General features: G+C 45.3%; 1 protein-coding gene across 1 annotated transcript in view; it reads left to right on the top strand.

The window, feature by feature from the left end:
- YES1 (YES proto-oncogene 1, Src family tyrosine kinase) overlaps positions 1-12249 on the top strand; it is a 307066-nt gene that overhangs the window by 45828 nt on the left and 248989 nt on the right. The window lies entirely within an intron of this gene.

Raw genomic sequence — 12249 nt, 5'->3', positions numbered from 1 at the left:
TGAGCCCTCTGTTGTTCAATATTTACATCAGACCCCTTGCTACGATTGTAGAGGACGCCGGTCTGTCTATTTACTCCTATGCAGACGATACGCAGATCGTGTTCTCCCTGTCTGACAGTAGGTCTCAGGACACCTCTGCCCTTAAAATCAGCCTTTCTCGGGTTGCAGCCTGGATGCAGGTTAACTTGCTAAAACTCAATGGTGATAAGACCGAGGTTATCGTACTTGGCAAACTTAAAGATCTGTGGGGTTCTAGACACTGGCCCAGTGACATGGGTCCACTGCCTACCCCCGTGCCAGTTGTTCGTAACCTCGGCTTTCTAATCGACGAGAAACTCTTGATGCGTCAACAGGCAACTAAGGTCGCTGCAATCTGCTTTAATACTCTACGCTGGTTGCGGAAGATCCTTTGGATGCTGCCTGAGTCTACTCGTCGAACTGTTGTCCAGGCTCTTGTAATGTACCGTATCGACTACGGCAATGTGCTCTATCTGGGAGCTGATAGAGCCACAATGAATATACTCCAGGTTGTGCAGAACTCAGCTGCCCGCCTTTTGTGCAATGTTCCACGTAGAATGTCTGCAACACAAGCCCTATGTGACCTTCATTGGTTAAAAATTGCTGACCGTGTAGCTTTTAAAACTTTGTGCCTTATGTTTAAAATCCGTCAGGGTTCCGCTCCCACATACTTGCACAATCTTGTCTGGCCATACCAGCCAAATCGTCTCCTTAGGTCAACAAATCAAGCCAATTTTGTAATTCCTAGAATTCGCTTGACAAAAATGGGAGGCCGCTCTTTTGCCCATTTGGGGCCGAAGATGTGGAATGCTCTTCCGTTGACGCTCAAAACGGAGACCAATCTTCTGGCTTTTCGTAAAAAGCTAAAAACTTTTCTGTTTTAGTTGGTCAAATGTTTTCTGCTTTTCCTGTTTCAGCAACTACCTATCTTTCTTCTTTAGGCTGTCCCTGGCGCCGGGAAACCCTTTATGGGTAGCTGAGCGCAATACAAATTCAATAAAATAAAAATAAATAAAAAATGATGGCCACCGTGGTGCAGTTATGTTATGGGACGCCACGCTTAGTCTGGTGGTTGAAGTGTGGATTATAACAAAGTGACATGAGACAGGTTTACAGCTTTCCGTAAACTGGCAGCTTTGAGCAGCTCTGCTGGTCCCGTTATAGTATTTCTTATGATCATAGCCTACTTTGCTGGGTTCTGCACTGGGTGGTCCAGTCTGAGATATTTTGTTAAAAAGTTAATGGTTCTGAGCAGGCATGGCAGCCCTCCGATTGCCAGTGATTGTGTTAGCTCGTTCTGTAAACGCAGGAAAAACACAAACTGCAGAAGCTTCGGTTGCCTGCTCTCCTTTTTTTCTGGAGCAGGGGTACCTTTTAATCGTGCAGGATAAAAATATAGAGTTTATCAAGCTTGATAAATCAATTTGAGCTTGGCGGTCTGCCTTTGTCAGTGCCATATGCTGATTCTGAGGATGGTAAAAATGTGTTATTTCAGCTGAGCTCTTAACGTCATCTTACCACCGTTTCTGGGTGTGTTACAGTCCCGGCTCAAACATCTGTTTTAAGATTATTTGGATATTGTGTATCACTTTTTCTGATTCGTTTTCTCTTAACCTATTACTGATTTACACTATTTTGTTTAGGAGCCCAGTTACCTCATTGAACACCTAACCTGTTCCCACTCTTGAAGATTGCATTTTCATTAGCTCCGACGTATATCATGGGTTTTAATTGGTTGAGTAGGCACAATAGGAACAAAAGGGGCGACTGCGGAGCTGTGACCCTCCGATAATCTCATATTGAGCCCAAGATCCAGCACGTTGCCAGAAAAATCTTTTTTTCTTTCTTTACCTGCTCTGGCTTTAAACAAAAACATTTTCGCTAGGTCTAAGTTGAGTTTATTTTTTTGTGGTGGAAGTTTTATGTAGCTCTAATTCGAAGGTATCCGAAGGTGTCAGAGCGCTTTACATGAGCACCAGTTGCGTTACAGACGGACACATTCATTTTTGCTAGGCACAGGGAGATCAAGTGATTTGCCCAGAATCACAGTTTGTTGAGCGTCCCTGCCGAGACTCGAACCCGATTCCCCAGCTTCCAGGTCGGCCAAACTTCTAATTCAATTTAGGTATTGGCAGCTTTTTAAAATTCTTTTTTATTTATTACACTATCAAACAGACAACAGTTATGATTAGAGTCACCCATAGGTAAGGCGGCCCAGTAGCACTGTAAGGTCATAATGCGCCATGAGCACTGTTTACTTATAGGCTAAGAACAAAGCTAAATATATCTGGTATTTCACGGTCAAGGTACTTTTGTCCTATTTGTTAGTATGTCATAGTCTGCTGGGGAAACGAGACCCTGCAGCCACATATTTTAGGTATCTCTGTGTCGACCAACTAGAACATTATATTGTATTTTGTCCTCAAATTAATCATTTTCTTATGTGATTTTACGATAATGAAATTGGTGGTATGCCCTAGTGCATCCATGGATGTGTGTTACTGCGTTGGGCCAACAGCAGAGCCATTTATAGGAACTTTATTGGAGTACTTTTATTACTAAGTTGTGGTACCAGTGCTAGGAGGCAATGCGACACTGAGCATTAAAGGTGTCGTCTAGAAGCCACAGTAACTTTGTTATGCAATTAGGTCCAGTACTGACCTGCAGGAGGACACGCCCAGATTAAATGTAGGACAGTACCTTTGGTACCCAGCATTAGGTAAAATGTTCTCAATGTGAGTGTGGAAAAATATACTGAATGTAATATCTAAATTATTTATGCGAGGCACCTCAATGGAGCAGGGGAAACTGGTTTTGAGGACAGGAAAGAGTGTATTGTGGATACCAGAGGAGAACTTGCTCAGGATCACAGTCTCGAGGTCTTCCTGGATAATTTCTGTTACAATAGAGGGCAGTAAGCTGTGTCACCTTCATACCGGTGTAATAACTAGGCCTTTCTCATTGTGGGAGAAATTGGATGGAGCGCTGTCAGGTCTGATCGAAGATGTCATTGGGGAACTAGTGCCGATGGCAGGCTTCAGACAGTCTGTTGAATGAAAAATCGCTGTTACTTTGGTCACTGGCAAAAGTATATGGCAGGCATTGATAGTTGGACTTGGCAATGTGTAAAGTAATGTGACGGTCAGGGCCGGACTGGGAAAAAAAGCAGTCCTGGCAAAAATGCTCAAACCTACCACACTCCCTCCGTCTCCTTGCTCTATCGCTCTCTTTTCATCCATCCATGCTCCCTCTCTGCTTCTCTCTTCCCTCTCTGCTTCTCTCTTCCCTCTCTGATCGCTTTCTCCCTAGCTTCCCCCTCCGTTCCTCTCCATCTTACTTCTCTCTCTTGAAGCCTCCCTGCGCCTACCGCAGATAACCTCTTCGAGCTCGGTTAAGTGACAGAGGCACCAGTAGTGGCCCTTGGCTTTGAAAACCGGCGTCCTCCAAGGGCACCAAGCCACCAGGGAAATGCCCGGTGGAATGAAAGGCCTGTCTGGCCCTGGGCACGGTTCTCTCAAATGGAAGTTGTTGGGCAACAGGCTCTAGACAACATATTTCAGAATGGAACTGGGCCATGTTCATTGTGGGTGCAGATGCTGTAATGATGACATATCTGATGTAGATTCTAACATTAGCAATATAATATATCTGAACTTCGTAGACCAGTTATAAAATATTTTAAAGAAAATATTGTATGTAAATCCAGCCTTTACGCCAAGGTTGCTCATACAAACAGAGCGGCTCTAAAGGCATTGCTATCTTCAAAAGTGTAAAAAAAAAAAAAAAATCCCTAAGCCTAAAAACGTTCAATGAGTCCTAGCAGAGCAGTGAACAATTAATATATATCGTACTAACATTCAGGCGTGCAAGGAAATGTATAGCTCACCTGTAGCTGAGCACTTTACAGTTCTTCCAGGCACCAGAAAACTGATAGTCTGAGAAGAGTGGCAGAAAGTTTTGTAGTAGGGGTACGGAAGCCTTCTGGTATTAAACAAAAGGATAATCATATAAGTATTAAAAAAACAAGCGCAAATTTCCTTGAAAACCATCCTTATTTACACGCTTGCCCTTGAACGTTTGGCAGGAAGCCAGCACGAAAGCCACAACCGTGCAACCTCTAATACTGATTTGCCTCCGAAGTACAAAGCAGCTGGTTCTCTGCGTGAATATCCTCTAACTCGGACGCCAGACACGCAGGAATTAGAGGTTTCTACCGCCATTTGTAGGCAGATGGACCGGTTGGGTTACTTCCATCATGGATATACGGGTCTCCGGTAAACCCTGGAAAGATTTTCACCCTTGCAGTTTCTTTCTACCAGCAATGAAACCATAATTCGGTTGGTCACACTTTTTCTCGTAACGTTGACCGTGCGTGCCCTTCGGTAACTTTCTTCAACGGATATCACATATTCTGGTTTCTCCGTGTTTTCGACTAAAACAGGAGAAGATACCGTTGAGATAAACAGCTGCAGTAGTAAACGATGTCCGTAAACTGGAGTTTTGGTTGCTGGGCAACGTTAGAAGTTTCACATACCATAGTTATCGTGTGAAAGAAAATGACTAGTGTTTTGCACTGGTTCATTATTGTGATAAAAGTAGCCTCTGGTATTAACCCCCTGTTCTCACTCTTTATACATCCTCAGTTCTTTTGACGTTCTTTTTATTGGTAGCTTTTCTTTCAGATTTTTTTTCCACCTTCTTATTCATACCTTTGTGGATTAATTTGTACTATTCATTTTTTGTTGTGTGAACCAACTGTGTAACTTCGCGCATCAAATTCCAAAGTCAGGAAAGTGACACTTCTGTTACACCTATATAGTGTACATATTTTAAGGATGCGGTTTTACTTTGAAAACCGTTGTTGTGTTTTACATGATGCATTTTTACATTTGTTACTAAAGCCCTCAGTCCTAAACCTGGATTAGGAAGGCAGGCTCCATTTGAGCCATCGGCCATAGAACAGGGCCCAGCAAGTACTCACTGCCCCCAGACTGGAAAGGTACAGAACAAGGCAACAGAGGGGCCTGTTAGGAAAACTCCAGAATACGTGTTTAGCAATGAAAATGGATGAAAGGATTAACATGGCAGTGTCAACAAGGATCATATGTGCCACTGGAGCAAAAAGGACAGTTGACCCCTTTACATAATTAGCAACAGGGGAGGGACCTTGAGCCTCAACATTGGTTTTAATGTCCATGTTTTTAACACTACACAGCACAGGGTGCAGACCTGTCCGTATTAACAGTTATTAGTTGCATAGTTTAGAAGCGTGGGCTGACAAATGGCTTTAAGAATGACTGTTCCCGAGAGACGCAAAACACACAAGGTGAAGGACCCCCAGTCACAGATCTGGGTTTAATCCATCGTTCTTTAGCTCACCACGCCACCCCAGTTCAGACACGGCCATATGCAAATCAGTCTTGACCCTGTGCCTCATGGGAACAGTCCAGACCGAACTGCCAAGCCATGTCTTCCCTGGACCGGAATCAAGCATCCTAGGACTGGTTTCTGGCTATCAGCCGTCATCAGCCAGGATAGCCTGACTCCAGTGGCGTAGTGAGCACGGGACCCACGTCTGGGCATACCCTTCCCACATAGGGTGAACAGCAAAACACACAAGGTGAAGGACGGAATGTTGCACATTGGCAAAACATTCACCCCCAGTCACAGATCTGGGTTTAATCCATTGTTATTTTGCTCGCCACACCACCCCAGTTCAGACATGGCCATATGCAAATCAGTCTTGACCCTGTGCCTCATGGGAACAGTCCAGACCGAACTGCCAAGCCATGTCTTCCCTGGACTGGAATCCAGCATCCTAGGGCCGGTTTCTGGTTATCAGCCGTCATCAGCCAGGATAGCTTGACTTCAGGGGCGTAGTGAGCACGGGACCCACGTCAAGCTAGCCTGGCTGATGAAGGCTGATGCCCTGAAACCGGTCCCAGGATGCTTGTTTCCGATCCAGGGAGGAGCTGGCTTGGCAGTTCGGGCTGGACTGTTCCCACAAGGAATAGGGTCAAGACTGATTTTTATATGGCTGGGTCCAAACTTGGGTGGTGTGGTGAGCAAAAGAATGATGGATTAAACCCAGATCCTTGTGACTGGGGGTGAATGTTTGCATTGTCCAGCATTCCATCCATCATTGGTTCTTTTACATATCTTCCCGAGAGAAGGGCCCGCGTGGACTTAAGACCACCATGTTTTGGGTTCTTCTCAGTTAATTCTGGGATTTCCCATGTAATCATTTCCCATAGTCTTTCCGCATTTTTGTCCCTATTTGTTTGACATTTGCTGTTTAAATCGGGGTCTAAATTCGCTTCCTGGTTAAGTGGTTCATGCTTCTTCCTCCATTTTGTAAAACATACGTTGCGTTCCCTACATGAATTCGTGTTAGCGAGCCCCCTTTTGATAATTGGTCGACCAGCCTCCAGTCACACTGGAACATTCTGATACCGGCCATAAATCCATTTACAATTGCCTTTTCCATCTTACTGCCTCTTCCTTTGGGCTTTTGGAAGAATCTGGCACACACAGCCTCTACCCTGCTACATGGTACAATACCACATTTCTTGGGCTGTCCTTATGGTCAGCTGCCGCCGGCCTCACGTGACCCTGTGACGTGTGTGCTGCGCCCCTCCCTTTCTGGAGAGCTGAGATACAACTCTGCTGTTTATGGTGTTTGTTTTACGGGAGCAGAACCGGTATTATCACTTTTGTTTGCTTCCTGGAGAGGGCTGTGGTTCACAGGTGGTGTTGCTCTCTTTCACTCGTCTGTAAGACATGCTGTGCTTGCCAAATGGCTGCTTGTGCATACATAAATTTAAAGAGGGGTAAACCTATATGGTGCATGAATGTTTGATGTATCCCAAGCGAGTGGGCGGATAGCACCCAGGTAAATTAGTGCCCGCACCAGATTTGCTGGCGTATATATCTTATTTCCAGGTACTTATGGATCTATCCACAGTTTTTACTGTTTAGCTATTCCCTTTCATCATGGGTCCTTTCTCAATGTACTTATATTTGATATATAAAGACCAACCAGTAACCACCCTACTATTTGCATATGGTTAAGACTTGGGGAAAGTCGAAACGTGTGATGCTGCAAGAATTGGTAATTGAAAGACGGACACTGAGTATCGGCTGGTGGACTTGCTTTCACGATACTGAAGGTGAAGTTAGTATTTTCTGTTGGAAATATGTGAGGTTTGACGCTCCCTGGCAAGACCTGACAGGCTGGGCATCCCGGGAGTCGCTCTGCGTTTGAAATAGATAGATTTTTTAAAAATTATACTTCCCTGAAAAATACTTACATTTTTGTTGTAAAGCATATGCGTGGTTAAGGCATATGCAATGTAATGGGCGAGTTGTAAAGGCTTGTGTAGGTGTGTCAGACATCAATGTCCAAAGTCTACTTTCTGTGAAGGGTCTGCAAAATCACATCACTTATTTGTTGCTCCAGCTAGCCATGCGTGTTTTTGTTTGTAAAGTGTGGGCAGCTGGCTCTTTTTATTTAGTGCACTAAAAAGAAGTACACTGTGTAGAGAGTCCAGTGGCCCCCAATTGGCTTACAGAGGCCAAAGTACATACAAACACTCTCTTTTGTGGTAGTGTGGGTGAGCAGTTAGGCTTATCAGAGGTTAGTGCAAAGCATTTGTTGTACTCTCATGGAAATAAATGAGACACACATTCAAATAATAAATACAAGACCACATTAGAAATATAACAATTTGATCAAAGGTAAGTACTGTTTTCCTTTAGCAATATTCACAATTAAATACACTTTTCAAAGTTGTGCACCTTTACGCACAATGCAATCCTATAGGAAGAAAAGGCATGTATTCATAGAGGTAAGTACAGTTGGTTATAGGGGTTCACCTTCTGGGTTTTGAGTTACAGGGGGCCAAGGTCCAAAGTACTGCCACCAGTTCTTTGGGAGCTGCCTGAGTTTCACCAGGAGCAGGGTGCTGGTGAGGTTGCTCCCAAATGTAGGCTTGGGTCACATGGAGCAAGGAGGCAGAGCTAGTTCTTAGGTAGCCGGGCAGGATCCTTCGGGTGCACAGTGGTTGGGTTGGCTGGGCTGGATGCGCAAAGATGCTCCCTGCAGTTAGGGACAAACAGCTAATATCGGAAAATCGGAACAGCTGGGCCACTCATGAAGTGGGTCTTAGTATTGCTGATATTCCTCTGCGGCTGCTCAGTCGTGGTGCAGTGGGATTCCGGATTGGACCCCTACTGTTGCTGTTTTGTGCAGGGCATCCGTTTCCCTAGGGATTGGTGCAGCACAGCTCCAGTTGGTCCTGGTGTCTTCACACTTGGTGGGGAGACCGGTCTGACCTTCTGAGCACAAGTACCTCCTCTGGCCGTCTGCGTTGTCGTCGGGTCAGGGAGCTGGAAGGTGGTGGACCGGACTCTGCTTTTCAGTGCCCGCAGACTGCACTCCAAGGGAGGCTGTAGGCAGTTTCGTATGTGGTGACAGGCAACCTAAGACTGTGTTCGAATATCCAGTTTGCAGGACAAGTCACTCTGATGCATTTGTCAAGAGAGATGCGAGCAGGCATGGTTTTGTGTCAAAAAGTCCACAGCTCTTCTTACGTTCTCACCAGGCAGTGACTCTTCTTCATTCTTCTTCTCTTGATCCATCAAATCTAAGTTCTTGTGTTCAGGGGGACCACCAAAATACTCAATTTAGGGGTGGAATTGGGAGTGACTGGTAGTAGCCAACAGGCAGACTACCTTTAGGGTGTCTAAACCCTCTATATGACCACTTCCTGTAGGAAGTGGGCATAACCTTGACCCTAGAAGGCTAATCCTGTCCAAAACAAGATGGAGGAATCTGAAATGATGGTGTCTACATCAACTAGGCCACCTTAGGGGGTGCACTGACTGATGTGGTGTTACAGCAAACAAATGATGGACGGAATGCTAACAATGCAAACATTCTCCCCCAGTCAAAAGATCTGGGTTAAATTCATTGTTCTTTTGCCCACTACGCCACCCCAATTTGGACCCAGCCATATGCAAATCAGTCTTGACCCTGTGCCTCATGGGAACAGTCCAGACCGAACTGCCAGGCCAGGTCCTCCCTGGACCAGAAAGAAGCATCCTGGGACTGGTTTCAGGGTATGTCACTCTTCTTCAGCCAGGCTAGCTTGAATCCAGTGGCACAGTAAGCAAGGGACCCACGTCTGGACACACCCCCTAATCTAACTAATTTTCCTGCCTGTCTTGCCAGCAAAAAGTGGTGTGTGGACGGGGGTTGGGCATCTCCACTATCTGGAGCGGCCTTGGTCACATAGTAAAGACGCCATGTAAACCACTCTGTCCAGAGCAGGCTTTGATCCTGACCTCCGAGAATCGAGGCTCCCACCTCAGGGGGGTCAGAAACTTTTCTAGGGTGGCTGGCTGGTCGAGACCAGTCAGTGAACACACTAGGGGTCAGAAGGTTTTCAGGGGGAACCTCTAAGATGCTCTCTGGGTGCATTTAGTAATAAATCAAACACTTACATCAGTGTGGGTTTATTAAGATGAGATATTTGGCACCAAACATCTCTGGGTACAGTGAAGCCCTCATGTAGTTGAGGAACTTGTAATGACGAGTGTCCAGCCAATGTACTTGGTATGGCTACCCTGTGCACTTGTGGTATCTAAGGGTGAATTGGATATCACAGGGACACATCCACTCATGCAGATATGTCCACACTTGGGGATAGTGCACCCTGCCTTACGGCTGCTGTAGGGGTGACTTACCTATACCACATGTAGTGTTTTGCAGGCATGGCAAACAGGAATGTGTGCCAGGTCAACCCTTCGTTTTTCTCTGCACCGAGACATGCAGTCTGCACGGGCAGTTTGCATGAGCTCAGTGAGGGGTCACTTACGGTGGCACAATTCATGCTGCAGCCGTTAGGGAACCTCTTTAGTCCCAATGCCTTCGGTATTAGGAGTACCATTTACTAGGCATTTACTTGGAGCCTAAAGTGGTGCCAATTGTGGAACAAATGTACAGTTTAGGGAAAGAACACTAGTGCTGGGGACCTGGTTAGCAGAAACCGTGCACACTTTGAATCAAAGTTGCATCCGATACCAGGCAAAAAGTATGGGGTCTGGGGTAACTATGTCAAAAAGGGGTACTTTCCTACAGAAAGGTGTCGCACATGATTGCGTATCATTGATGAATGTCACCCAGGATGCAGATGAGTACGGAACAGACAGCTTGGAACTTGAGTATTTTGTGACGAAGCCAGATCAGACCTAAATGAAACTGATCTACTGCATGCTTCTGCCACCACTGCCTGCTTTTTAGAATCGATGGAGGAAGTGTGAAGGTTGCTTCTTTGTTTATTTATTTACTTGGGTGTCTTGGTAGACCCTGGCTTGTGATGGGTGCCACGTCATTGCTCTACTGGAGATAGGTACAAAGTCTGCTGGCTGCCCTGTACCCTTTCTCAGCTGAGGGAAAACCGTGCCCTGTGAGGGGGCTGAAGAAACTAGCAAGTTCTTCAGACCGCGGTCGTCCTATGATCAATTTGTTCTCTTCATGGACCTGTTTCTTGTTAAATGTTGAAGGGGAGTAGTACCGGAAATTTTATTTGAGGATGGGAAAGCCTCTTTGAATAAGCCGATTTTCTGTTTTTTTCTTGAACATAGCCAGGTTGTAAAGGCTCTTGAGTTCTGGGCATATTGAAGAAGGAACCGTTAGACAAGCTAATCAGTAAAAAAACATATGCCTGGTTGGCAGTTCACCAAGGATTAGAGTTAAAAAAACAAATCACTTTAATTCACTCTAAGCTAATATCCTAGGATGTATACTAACTTTACTTTGCACTCCCATAAAGCTTTAGGCTAGCAATACATTAATTAGCTTTTGAAGTGTCTCGTAGAATGTTACTGCATTTCCTAGCGTAGGCACAAAGTCTGTCATTCTCACAAGTAGACTGAAGTAATATGTGGACAGATAACTGTTTGTTTCACATTTGTTTGTATTGCGGATGGTTTGGTTTGTGTGTTCAAAAAAGCCTTGCGGTTTGGTAAAGGTCTGCTTTACTTTTGAATCTTTCATTGCTTATTTTTGTTGCCTTTTTTGTAGATTTGACGTGCATGGTGCTTCTTCCTTTCATGACAAGCATTGAATTCTAACTTATTTTAAAGGCCTTAGGGACATCCTCATGCAGCCCTTTGCTTCTTTTGCCTTCAAAACTTCAGTCTCTGGTTTGGAACATTATTAAAAACACATCTTGGGTCAGCCCACTGCAATACGCTGGCATCACCTTTTTATGTCTCACCTACTAAACAACGAATGCATGGCCTGTTGAGACGGATTGTTAGCTTACAGTGAGCTTATTTGCTGATGTTATCCTCTCATTTCTTCTCATTTGTTAGTGTGTGTGGCCTTTCCTTCCTCATCTTGTTTGTCCCTCCCCTGGAGCATGGGTGCATTACTGTGCCATTACACACCTCTTTTTTTCAGGTGCTATTTTTTCCTTTTTGTTTAGGCTTTCCACAAGAGTGCATATGTTGTGCAGTTATCTCCCTAGTGTGCATCTCTTCCTCTTTCCGTGTTCTCTCTCTTTTCCATGTGCTTCTCCTCTACCCGATTCTGTGATAGGCTCATCCTTGTGTGCTCTGCCTGCCCATGTTTCTTTTTCACCCGTGGCTTCTCCTCTTTCTCAGCTCTGTGTTTTGCTCTTTCTCCCCCACTCCCCTCATTAAACTCTGATTGCACAGTTGCCCCTCCTGCTCCCTCCTTATTGCCTCCTTCCCACCCTTTCCCTGTTGCTTCCCCCCTAAACCTCCCACTCGCACCCTCTGTGATGCTTGCTGCCCACATATTGCTTCAGCCCCCACCGGTCCCCAATGTTGTTTCTGTGACCCGTCACGCGTGTTGTGTACCCTTATTTAGGCAATCTGCACAGCATTGGGGTGCTGTATAGCATGGCTAAAAGCCAATAGGTATGTATGAATGTGGTATTTCTATAGTGCAAACCTAGCCAAAAGGCAGCATGGCGCTGTACAGTGTCAAAGACAAGCTTAAGGTCAGCAAGTAATAGGAGAGGAAGCTGAGGTATGGATGATTGCTGCAATGTGATATATAGTGTTCTATGAGGAGCTGAGTCTTCAACTCTTTCCTAAAGAGGAGCAGCATTCGGTACAGAGATGTTGGTCCACGCCCTGGGTACATAGTTGAGAGATTTCAAAGGCCTATTGGCTTTGCCAATGGTTGGTTCTGTTGGC

This window comes from Lissotriton helveticus, chromosome 4_1, assembly GCF_964261635.1.
Source record: "Lissotriton helveticus chromosome 4_1, aLisHel1.1, whole genome shotgun sequence".
In the NCBI taxonomy this organism is placed as follows: Eukaryota; Metazoa; Chordata; class Amphibia; order Caudata; family Salamandridae; genus Lissotriton; species Lissotriton helveticus.
The sequence above is the reverse complement of the archived record's forward strand: the minus strand, read 5'-3'. Positions and strand labels throughout refer to the sequence as shown.